Raw genomic sequence first — 12,651 nt, forward strand, 5'->3', positions numbered from 1 at the left:
ATCTTGAGGACAGGACCAAGCACCAGATGGATGCTCTAGCCTGGCACATGCTGCGTATGTAAGGAAGGGGGCGGTAAGGAGCACAAGCAGAGATTTTGTGAGACTACACATTTGCTTCCAAGTGCAAAAATACCCTCACACCTGGTGGGTGCATGCCTATTCTATGTAGGTGTGCAGGAGGTCCAGTGATCTTTGATAGATGTGTGAAACCCCTAACTGCAGTCATCCTATAGAGCACCTATAGAGCCACCTGCAGATTCAAAGCTTTTTTCACCTGATGTAGAGTCAGAGGGCAGTGAACTGGTTGCTGGCACCTGCTCTGTGCCATAACAGCCCCGGCTGCCTCTGTTTGGTGATGAGAGGCCAAGTGGAGTTGCTTCCCTATTCTGTTTCCTCTTCCTCACAGGGACATCATTTTGGGGTCGCCAGGGGACGCAAGTGCGACCACTGGGGTCTCCCTTGCTACTCCTAAAAAGAAATGTAAATATATATATCTATATATATTTTAAATGGAAGCTCCTGGGCTGTGGCCAGCGCCATGTAGCTCTTTCTTTCTGGAGTGGCTGGCTTTCTTGTTCAGGCCTCCTAAAAAACATGGGGTTCCACAAGTGTAACACTTTGAGCAGTGACCCTAAATAAGAAAGCATGGGAATAACAAATAACTTGTCTTTCTTGAATTCTATACATAATTTCTAGTCTCATTAAAGGTTTATGAGCACATGCCGTACGGTGCAATCGCCATTAGACATTTGGGCAATACCACAACTAACTCCATGCCCTGGAATGCTACTACAGGTAATTTACCATGTGACATCTCATCCATCCCTTCTATTGCCACATTTGTTTCCATGCCATGTAATGCTATTACCAACAATTTGTCCTGTGTTGATGCAGTCACCCCAAAGAACTTGCCTCTGCCGAGTGAGGCTAACATACTCAGTCACTCATGTACCCCAATGCATTGTATTACTTGTGCCAATATGTTGCCACCTGTAAATCTATCTCATGTCACCCCAAAGAACGTGCCTCTGCCGAGTGAGGCTAACACCCTCAGTCAACCATGTACCCTAATGCAATGTAAAGCAATTACTAACAGTTTGCCATATGTTGATCCATGCACCCCTGCTATTGTACCACCATCCTGTGCATCCACTCCCATTAGTCTTACTTGTGCTGCTACAGTAGCCTCCACACATTATCATGCCTTTCCGGCTAGTCTCCCACTCACAGCCTTGCCTAAAAACATTCCTAACCCAGCCATCGCTGCCTCCTGCCCCGCACCACTATTCCCACCCCCCAGGCAGACGTCCCTCTAAAATGTGCCCTCATCAACTCCCGTTCCCTACCAGCTCATGCCCTAGACGTACATTACCTACAACCTACTCTTCCTTAGGGAAACCTGGTTGACTGACTCATCTGGACCTGCCTCGCCCTCACCATCCCAATTGGTTACACACTCTATAGACAAGACTGCTCCTCCCACTGAGGAGTCGGTGTAGCTGTCATCGCCAAAGAAACTCTATCTATCAGGACAATTCAGAGAGACCTCAACCTAAGTTCGGACTACATACTGCTCAAACTTAACCTCTCTCATAACTGCACCTTTGCCTTCCACCTCATCTATCGCCACCTGCCCCTCAAGCGACTTTCAAGAAGCCCTAACCCATTCACTCTCAGACAACCTAAAAAAGGGTTCTAAAGTCCTGCTCCTAGGTGACCTTAACCTTGGACTGAATGACCCTAATGACTCTCAAGCCAAAGCCCTCAATAAAGTCCTCTCCACCCTAGGATTCTCTCAAGCCATCTCCAGAACCACACACATCAAAGGCCACACCTTGGACTGGATCAGCCACCGCGACTGCTCCCTCAACCTCCCGACGATCACCCCTCTACCCTGATCGCCCACCACGACTGCTCCGTCAACCTCCCTACGATCACCCCTCTACCCTGGTCTGATCACCACTGTATTCTATTCAACATCATCACTTCCGAAGGACCACTAAAGCCCACCGTCCCTCTCCCAGGGGCACTATCCCACAGCTCCAATCTGCTCACACATGACAACCTCTCTCAACACCTTCAGGTGCCTGCTCTGCTTCCCCCTTTCTCTAATGACCCCAGACTTCTCACCAATGACTTCAAGAGGGTCATCACCCAGGCCTTTGACCTAGTGCCACCACTCACCCTCAAAAAAGCCAAAAAAGTCAAGCATTACATTGCCTGGTTCACCCAGGACCTCCTACAGCTGCTTGGAAAAAAGAGGGCTGCACTCACCACCTGGATTAATAACCCCACAGAAGCCACCAGGGTTGCCTTCAAAACAATCTCTGAACAGTACAAAACCACCATCACTAACGCTAAAGCTTCCTCATTTAACACAAGGATAGCCAATACTAAATCTGGAACTAAATTAATATTTGCCATATTCAGAGAGCTCGAGACCCCCACAACCTCCCCTGCCTAACCTTTCCTAAAGTACGAAACTTGGTGTAACACCATCCAGTCTGCCATGCTAAATAAACTGTACACCCTACAGGGCAAAATTCTTGCCCACCAATGGGATATCAGCAAACTGGTTGCCACCAGCCCAGCACCAGCCACAAGCTCCGATCAATCCCCTCTGTTTGACTTTCGAGACATGTGCAAGGAGGAGGTCATCGCAATCCTCCGCTCCATTAAACCCTCCAATTGCAAAGGTAATGCCTGCCCAGCACAAGTCATCAAGGAATGTGCCCCCTCCCTAGAACCAATTATCACAGCATTTATCAACGCCTCATTTCGGTATGGCTATGTCCGTGTGGGACTAATGGACGTGTGGGTTTGTCCGCTCCTTAAAAAGCCCTCCCTTGACCCCTCTATCTCAGGTAATTACAGGCCCGTCACCACCCGTCCCCTTCCTATTAAAAATCCTGGATAAAGCAGCTTACCTGCAAATTAGGAAATTCCTAGAAGACCATCAACTCCTAGCTCTAAGGCAATCAGGGTTCAGGCCACGTCACGGGATGGAAACGGCCCTCCTTGACCTGAAAAACCTGATTGATGACCTCAGAGCTGCAGGCAAACCTGCACTCCTTCTGCTCCTGGACTTGTCTGCTGCTTTTGATCTGGTGGATCATAAAACACTCTGCCATCATCTCTCTTTGGTAGCCAACTTCTCCACCAGTGCCTGTAACTGGATAGCCCCCATCCTGAAGGACAGAGCAATGAAGGTTTTCTCTGACTCCTCCTGCACCAACCCCAGCATCATCACAGGTGGGGTTCCACAAGGCTCATGCACTGCTCCCACCCTCTACAACCTCTTCACAAGGCCACTGTTTAAAATCCTGGATGACCTGGGTATCTCATATACAAACTATGCCGATGACACCCAGGTGCTCATCCCCCTTTCGGGTGACTACTTGTCAGACCAGAACACACTCAACTCTATCTACACAACAATCCAATCTTGGATGGCAGAAAACTGGTTTTGTCTCAACAGTCAGAACAAGGCTTCTGCTGGCTGGCTCCCTGTCCACCTTGAGCAAGTTGGACAACCAATACTCCTCCTTCACCATTGACAACATTCCCATCACTTTTTCCCACTCGATTAAAACCTTGGGTGTCTATTTGAAACCCGATCTAACCATGAATAGGCAGGTGAACTCCATAGCCTCCACCTCAGCCTACCATTCCAAACTCATCAACTCAATAAGACCATTCCTGTCCCACCAAAACTGCCTCACCATCGCCAGGGCCATAATTGGCTCCAGGATGGATTATTGCAACTCCCTGTTCGGAGGTACCTCAGGCAAGAGTGTTGCCAAACTTCAAATTGTACAAAATAATGCTCTCAGGGCCACCACTGGTCTCTCACGTGGAGATCACATCTCAGAGCTCAGAAGACATGTCCACTGGCTTCCAGTTAGGGAAAGGATTATCTTCAAAGCTCTTGCCCTTACAGACAAGTGTCTCTATGGCCAGCGTCCCCTCCCTACCTTGCCCAAAGAATCACCAAACCCATCACCCTCAGGCCCTCCAGAACTCCTTATTCTAACTTGCTATCCATTCCCAGAACAGGCAAAGCTTGTGCAGGTGGCTCCAGTTTCCCCACCATGGCCGCCACCCATTGGAACTCACTACCACCTCACATCAGGCTCATTGACTCACAACCCGCCTTTCACAAGGCCATCAAAACAAGACTCTTTGTTTGATTGTGTAACCAGGTATAGCTGTATCTATGCAACATTCTACTCTGCACTGTACCAAGTCTTTCATCGGGTGGCTTCTTTGTAACCCTTAATCAAGCCTTCTTAAACCTCTGATACAGCGCCTCAATGCCTTCGGGCTGCAGTGCGCTTTACAAATCCAAATAAAAAAAATAAAAATAAATATCATAGGTGAAAGGTCTTTAGCATCTCAGAGGTGAGTTTCCAGCAGGGTGCCATTACCTGCTGCCATGAGTAACATGAGGAAGCATCAATGTGCCGTCTTTCAGATGACCCACCTTGATGAGTCACAAGTGCACTGCCAGAACCTGCCCGCCAAACTGAACATAAGTTAGAACACTGTTCTACATCAACACACATGTTCCAGGCAATATGTCCTCTTGCATTTAGGGATACAGGAAAGTTTTGAGAGGATCTAAATCGGTATTTAAAAATACCTTTATTATTTCTTATTGCACTAGAAAGAATACATGGGTACTTGAAACATTAAGGAGAAATTAACATAACCCTACACCTTAGGTTACAGACACCCATGGTGGTTTTCACCCCAGAAATAAATGACTGTACACATTCATAATTCTCTGTGGGATCCATTTTATCTCGAATAAACATTTACAGAGGTTTCCCACAGGTGTGATCGTCGCAGATGTTTTTGGAAACTACATTTGTTTAAGCGCTGAGATGGGTAACTTCTTCTTGAACAATAGTATACCCTAAAATGTACCAAAAATGGACAATGGACCATTCAGCCTATAAGTAATTCTTTCATATGTTGTTACTCTGTATTTCTTGCAGTTATGCCTCGTATGTCATGCTCTGCACTTTTCCCAACAACTCAGCATGTATCGAGCTGGAACAGTTAAAAACTCTTGATCTTGATTGGCAACAGCTCCACAAAATTGTTATGCCAGATCAACAAGAGATTACAACTGAAAAGGTTCAGTATATCTTTGAAGCTCAGTTGAAGGGAGCCCTGGCTTAACACCCATCCCTTTCTCATCCTCGCTAACAAACTGAAGTCTCCACCTCTTACCACCCTACACAGTCAAAGCTAGCCCGCAAAGAGAAGACTTGCAAAGCAATCCTTACCCTGCACCACCCCCACCATACGGAACTCAACTCGAAAGAGGTTCGAAATGCCCCTAGCAACCTCCAGTTCCGTAAAGTAATAAAACCATGGCTTTTTCAACTATACCTGGTGAACTTATAAAAATCCATCTTTTCCTCCACCAATGGTAGTGCATTACAGTCTAAAATGCAAGCCCAATTCTGGCACAATCCTGTTATAAAGCGCTCTACTGCTCTTGAGCTAGTTTTGCGCTAAAAGCAATAAAATATAAAAATATAAAATATGCACAGATGTAACTCTCTTAGAAGGCAGCAATCTGCCTACAAAATATGATAGAAATGGAGCTGTGTTGATGCCTGCATCTCTAGAGCTAGCACGTTAAACAACCCCACCTCAGCAGCCAACCCGATTGCACAGTGCTGACTTCCAACTCATGTATCTTGGGTTCTCCCCTCAGGATAAAGCACACACCTAAGTGTAGCTAAGCACCATGCATAATATATATAGGATTTAATCAAAAGGTTTTGCACGAGTTCAGTGCATGCTTGTGTAATAATGTAACTTCAGGGGTCTTCTTGGGCTTCTTACATATACTTTATTACATAGTTACATTAAGCTACATATAGGGATAACCACTGGGTCCCATCACCCAGGCTTAACTGACATCAGGTAGAACACTCATACAGCATTTACACATCAACATTCCACATGACATCACAGGGTCTCTCATTCACAAGCAAGCACTTCACTGCAGCTTGCACATCTATTCAAGACATGCAAACGTTTACACCTGAATTGTCAAGCATAACATATGGTATTTGCATACCTGAGTGGTTTTTGGAACTCAGGATGGATTTTAAACACATCCACCTTTGTGGGTGAGGAATATCCTGCTGCAATTCATGTTCAACGCTATTTAGCCCTTGAATTGATGAAATCATCTAATTGAACGGATGGGAATAACATACGATTAATTCTCCATGCGAATCATGACCAATCAAATCTAATCTGCCCTGAAGAAGGCTTTGTCACCTAATTACATAACAGCCAAACTTAAGTTGGCATTATCTCCAAAGAACTTGATTACACTCATGATGAGTCGGTCAGCCGGTCAAGTGGCACAGCGAGTAGAGCGCTCGTGCAGAGCTTGCTAACACAGGTTCAAATCCCGGCAGGGCCAAACTCAGCCTTTCATCCTTCCAAGGTCGATAAATGAGCACCACACACCATGGGTAATAATAAGCAGTGCTCAGATACCCGAGGGTTCATAGCACTATATAAATGAAAAATTATTATTATTATGATGTGCAAAAATGAAGTGTGGTGAATTAATTTAACACCCAATACACAGACTCACTTTATTGTATGTAGTTAGTCCAGTGGTCGAAGTGTACGAAAAGAAGTAGTGGAGCTATGTTCCCTGCTGGTCTGCACCCACTCCCCGCAAATCCCATCACCACTTCCCCTCCCAAACACGTGCACCTGCTGTTTAAGGGAACCTTCAGTGCAATGCACTGAAAGTGCAAGTTACAACTTCTTCCTACACTTCTATTTTAAAACGAAACCATTCCGGAACAGTTTCTTTTTAAAATAAAAGTATAGGAGCTGTAAAAGGTAATTTATAAAAGTAGAGGAGCACCGCTCCCGTCCGCTCCTGCTCACTTCGACCACTGAGTTAGTCCCATGTTTGACTTGTGTGGTTTGGAATGAGCTTTAGGACTACGGTTGAGATCATCACCCAAAGCACTTTTCGTTGCTACATAGTTGTATGTACTTTAATAAGTATGTACTGTGAAGGCATCATGAAGCAAGACATAGACAGCAGATTCAAAGTTTTAAAGAAATGGTTTATTAAATCAAATGTCAGGATGGTAGATGGCCTAACCTGCCCTATGCTAAGGTGGGATTTCCCTACCTGAACAAAACTAAGGAAAGTCTGAGTCAAAGAGTTCAACTTAAGTTTGTCTGTGCCAAAAACCTATCCTTACCCTCACAATTAAAGCTAAACAATGTTTATGGATGTCAATAGTGAAAGAAAAGGCGATCAACACAAAGTTCTGACCCTTTTCCAGTTATTAGCTTCCTTTTCAGCTTTGTTCCCCAAGTTCAAGAAAGTTACACAAAAGTCTCAAAATGACTCCTCTGACATTCAATGTAACACAGTTCCACACAATCCTTGGGGCTCCCGTCTCCAATGTTAAAGTAAACCTGTTCAAAAGAAAAGGGTCTTGAGGCTCCGCCCTCAAGACAGCATTTTCAGTTCATCAGGTTCCAGCGGTCCGTTCCCCAAGGCTTCAATGTAGCACCTGATATATGTTTCAATTTTTCAGAATTAAACACAACTCTAGGTCAACCTGACCCTCCTTCGGGATTGCATCACCAGTTCACTCACAGTGCTTTTCCTTTGCTTGTTCCACACTGTCTATGTCTTTCACAATTTAGGGTTGACTGGACTAGGTACAGTTGTCAGACCACACAGTCCACCCATCACAGGTCTCACAACCAGGAACCCTAGACTCTCCAACAAACGCAGGTTATTTTGTACTTGTCCTTGTGTACAGATTCACCTTCACTTAGCTTCTCTTTGTCGGCTTCTTGGCTATATGTGCAGTTTCACACTTTCCTGGCTTCTCCTGGTTAGCTTCCTTGCTTTGCCATAAGGTGTCACACACCTCTTCCCAATTTCTGGCTTTGCCGCAATGTATTCAGTCATAAAGTTCACTTTGTGGTGGTCTTATTCATGCCCCACCTTTCTATTGCACTTTTTCTGCAGGTTGCTTTCAAATTGGCACTTTCCCTTCTGGCTTTCATCAGCTATTAAATCTGCCCATAACGTTTTACTCAGTTCAGTGTTCAATATGTTTAATTTTACTCGTGTTCAAGTTTTAATTCAGTTCAGTTTTCAATATATGTAATTAAACTTTGTTTCAGTTTCATTCAGTTCGGTGTTTAATATATGTAATTCAGCTTTGTTTCAAAGTTTCATTCAGTTTGGTATTTAATTAGCTTTGTTTCAAGTTTTCATTCATTTTGGGATTCTATATAACTCATACAGCACTTAATTGCCTATGTGTAGTCCTCCATGAGCACCCCGGTGTGGAGTGACTTTTCCCCACGCTCATCGTTCCTCGGCATTGCTCTCCAGTGGCTCTGCTTCTTCCTTTCTGCCTCTCAGGTCGGAGGGCTGGCCTCTGCAAAACCTGCTATCACTCTGGATGCTGTCCTCCACACACCGACGGCTCCGCTATCATGGCACGTATGCGGAAGGCGACCTTTCGGCTTACTTGCTCACAGCTCCGGCTGCTCTCTCTCCAAATCTGAGGCTCCCACACCTGCGGCAGCTGAACGTCCCAGCTCACCCTGGGCTCTACAGGTCCTCTGGTACTTTGGCCAGCATCCTGGCTTCTTCTCAGGTCCCACCATGGCTGCCTTTGCATGATGCAGGTCCTCTGCTGGTCTCTCCCACACAGGCCTCCCTGTTGCTCCCTCTTCTGCTCTCTTTGTATACACATGCAACCACTTGGCAGGTTGCAGTTGTGCATTCTCAAATTGGCTTGTCTCACTATTGTTAAAGGGACATGCCTGACTTTTAAAGGACTCTACAGGCATCTTGTTCATCCCAGTACTAGAGTGGTAAATGATGTGTTAGTGTTCATCACTCCTAGACGCCTCTTCCTCGTCCCAGTACTGTCAGAGGTAAAATGTGGGGAAATAAGGGGAGAGGTTTTACAGGAGCATATAAAGGCTGGGGGAGGTTTAGATTGGTCTTCAACAGGGAAAGGGGATACCATGTCTCACCTGCGGGCACCCCACTCCCAATCCCCAAGGACCCTCCACCCAGGTGATTCTCCCTCGCTTCTCCACCCCTAGAATCAGGATTCCAGAGTGATGGCCTTTCCCTGGCCACCTGAAAAGCAGATCCAGGGGGAGTAGGAGTGAGGATACCCTCAGGTATCTCACAGTACTTATGTAGGTAGGTGGGGAGGGGACTCACATGGGATTGGTGTGATATATACCATGCCATGGTGTCAATTTCTTGTTTTGATGTTTTCAAAGTTATGAAGTGATTTATTTGTGTGCAAGACCTATTGAAGAAATCCTATATGTACTGTGTATGCTGCTCCGCTATACAATGTATTGTACTAACATAATTTGATTTAAAAGTATTTATTTTTTCTACAAATGGTTTACACATCAAGTTACAGAAGTAGTTTGAGGTTTACTACATGTGTTCATACTCACCTGAATCTAAGCACAGCAGCCTTACCCTTTGTGGAAGACCCTTGCAATGTTGAAAACATCACACTCCGCATTCGGCATCTTTATCATTGGGCATCCTTATACAAATCTTGTATTACACAATTTTTATGGCGAAGGATGGTGTGCTTGGAAAACCTTAGCCTATTATCACATATTTCCCTTTTGTTTTTCAGCGAATGCCCATGTGGACCTTTTCCTCCGTATTGCTAACCCAAATTACCTGTGCCTGGACTGCAGTGCCCGACAATACATACATAAATACTACAAAATAAATCCTTATATTGCACAACTTTACAATCATAGTCTAAATGACAGAGAAATAGCCCACCGATTCTCTCTGCAAAGAGCCTCATTTAAACATTCTCTGCATTGAAAGAATTTCTCCAGTTGGATTTTGTCGAAATTATTGTATTCAAGAAATCTTTTGAATTAAGTAACATAACTGAGTCTCACATCCATTAATTTTAAACAGTGCACAATTTTCACCCTACACATATTTCAATGTAGCAGATCCTTTCACAAGACCCATGCATTTTTTTCATCACTGTTGTCTGATTCAGTGAAGGCGCCTCCCAGCCATTATACAAATGTAACACAGGTAACACAGTAACGGTATTTCTATTCAGTACATTATTTTATGACTACAATTCCACACTTTGCATTAAACAGCAGGCATCAGCTGCCTCATAGTTAATGACTCTTGAAGGTGATCATCTTCTACGACATGGAATACCAGTTAAACCTTGACTGAGAATGTCATGTGACTGGAGAAAAAAAAAAACTAGCATTGGCAAAGCCACCAGTTTTGGCTTGACTTTTCTCTAGGCATGGTATCCACATTTTCCAGGCACTGCCATAACGGTACTACTGGGCCATAAGATGGAAACAGATAGCAAATGATGATAACAACAGGGATTCTTTTGGCAGTGCTTGACAAATGCCTATATAATCCCTACATTAAGACAACACTGTTAGTTTTGAGTAGGCTCATTGTAAGAGGAATTTGGTACAATGAAGTGGTGCAAGGGCACACATACTGCTTATCAATCAAGTGGCTAAATGCACACCTAGTGAAGACCATTTCATTATATCAGGAGCTAGTTTAGCTGGCTTCTAGTGGCAATTAAGCTAGTACCTTTCAGAAAGATTATCAGAAAGCACAGAGCTAGATTAAAGGACATGCCATGGGTTGCGATTTGGACTTGGAGTTGCAGGTAGTGTGTGGGAAAAGCTATAGGGATTAGCTTGGCCACAGTCGGTCGATGCATGCGAAGATTATCAAACAACACCCACTGGCTATGTGTCCCTGCTCACATCTGATTGCTCTCTTACCTTAAATACCCATGACAATAGGTTTGGATTGTAGGCAGAGCTTACCATGCTATCTACTACCCAAAACTAAAAATAAGCTTTTTGAGTGTTGGAAGGAGACCACCTTAAAGATTTTTTCAATTTGCACGCACCCATCGTTTGATGATTCAGATATAAAATGATTTCAATCATTTGAGTAAAATTTAAAGAACATTTCAAAACATCTGTTAAAAATGTTTCCCACCTAGGTGGAATATTGGCGAACCGATTATGAAGCACAAATCAAAATATTGATGATAAGAACAAAGATAAGCAATTACTGAATAAATTATTTACTATTGTTGTCAAGAAAGTAAAGCAAGTCAATCAAATTAATGAAGTGGGGAAATAAAGATTAGACCCAGCGTCAAATGTTTACTTTTGCTATGTAGATTGATAATTTTTGCTGGCCAACATATAGTCAAAAAAAGGCCCAAACATCTTAATCAGGCACTGATTAAAATAAGAGACTGTAATAGCAAATACTGTTCAAGTAACAAGATTGACATCAATTTAAGGAAAGACGGGGCAACACCAAGCTGAGAACCAACTACAGTTCAGTGAATCAAGAGGTGCATCTACATAAAGGGGAACGGGAAGGGTAAGAGAGCCGGCAAGAAACTGGGGAATACTACAAATCAAAACACGCTCCAGAGGATGCATGCACCAGGTGTGGGAGACATTACAGCCAATTTACACGCTCCAGAGGATGCATGCACACCAGGTGTGGGAGACATTACAGCCAATTTACACGCTCCAGAGGATGCATGCACACCAGGTGTGGGAGACATTACAGCCAATTTACACGCTCCAGAGGATGCATGCACACCAGGTGTTGGAGACATTACAGCCAATTTACACGCTCCAGAGGATGCATGCACCAGGTGTGGGAGACATTACAGCCAATTTACACGCTCCAGAGGATGCATGCACACCAGGTGTGGGAGACATTACAGCCAATTTAGTAACACATCTATCAACTAAAGTATCGTTTTTTTAAGTGGGATTTGAAATATTAACTAAGGGATGCTCATTCTCTCACTCTAATAAACACCACGACACAGAGACACACATTTATTTGTTTATAAAAATGATTAAGTTTAAATTGAAAAGAAAACCTTGCAAATAATCCAACTAAGAAGGGAAACATTAACCTGGAAGCCAATGCCAGATCAGATAATTCAAGCTCAACAGCACACATGTTTGTAAAGAGGCTGAACAATGCAGATGATGCTCCAACCATTATTTCATCAATACTTTGAAATCATGAAATAGATGTACATGGAGCAAGTGATGCTAGATTAAAAATGAAATCAATGTTCATTGGACAACATTCAAAGGATAACCTCATAGACACAATTGATTTAGCAGTATAAGAACATTGGGAACACATGGATAAATCTGCCTTAAGGGACAAGAAAATAGTAGAGGAAGTAATATCATTCACAAAGAAAAGTATTTCAACATCTGGTATTTACTGGTCCAATAGTAATGCAGGGGGTCAAAAAGGGAGCTATTTCATATTTATAAACAATTCTGACTATGAAGCAGAAAGGCAACTAAATGATTGTAGCTGAAAAGATGCACTCTTCTATAAACTACTACACGAAATTCTGGTCATTCTACATAGTGTTTTATGTTTACTTTCTTTCTATAGATGTCCTCAACAACAACGTAACACCATAACAACAAAGCATAATGAGGAATGTAAGCCACCGTGATAGAACACATACCACATATTCAAAACTGTATCTATATGTCTACACC

At 43.6% G+C, this 12,651-nt stretch overlaps 1 protein-coding gene across 3 annotated transcripts in view; it reads right to left on the bottom strand.

Moving 5' to 3' along the window:
- Positions 1-12,651, bottom strand: part of A1CF (APOBEC1 complementation factor) — a 384,704-nt gene that overhangs the window by 269,841 nt on the left and 102,212 nt on the right. The window lies entirely within an intron of this gene.

This window comes from Ambystoma mexicanum, chromosome 8 (assembly GCF_040938575.1).
Source record: "Ambystoma mexicanum isolate Mex_15411 chromosome 8, UKY_AmexF1_1, whole genome shotgun sequence".
Lineage (NCBI taxonomy): Eukaryota > Metazoa > Chordata > Amphibia > Caudata > Ambystomatidae > Ambystoma > Ambystoma mexicanum.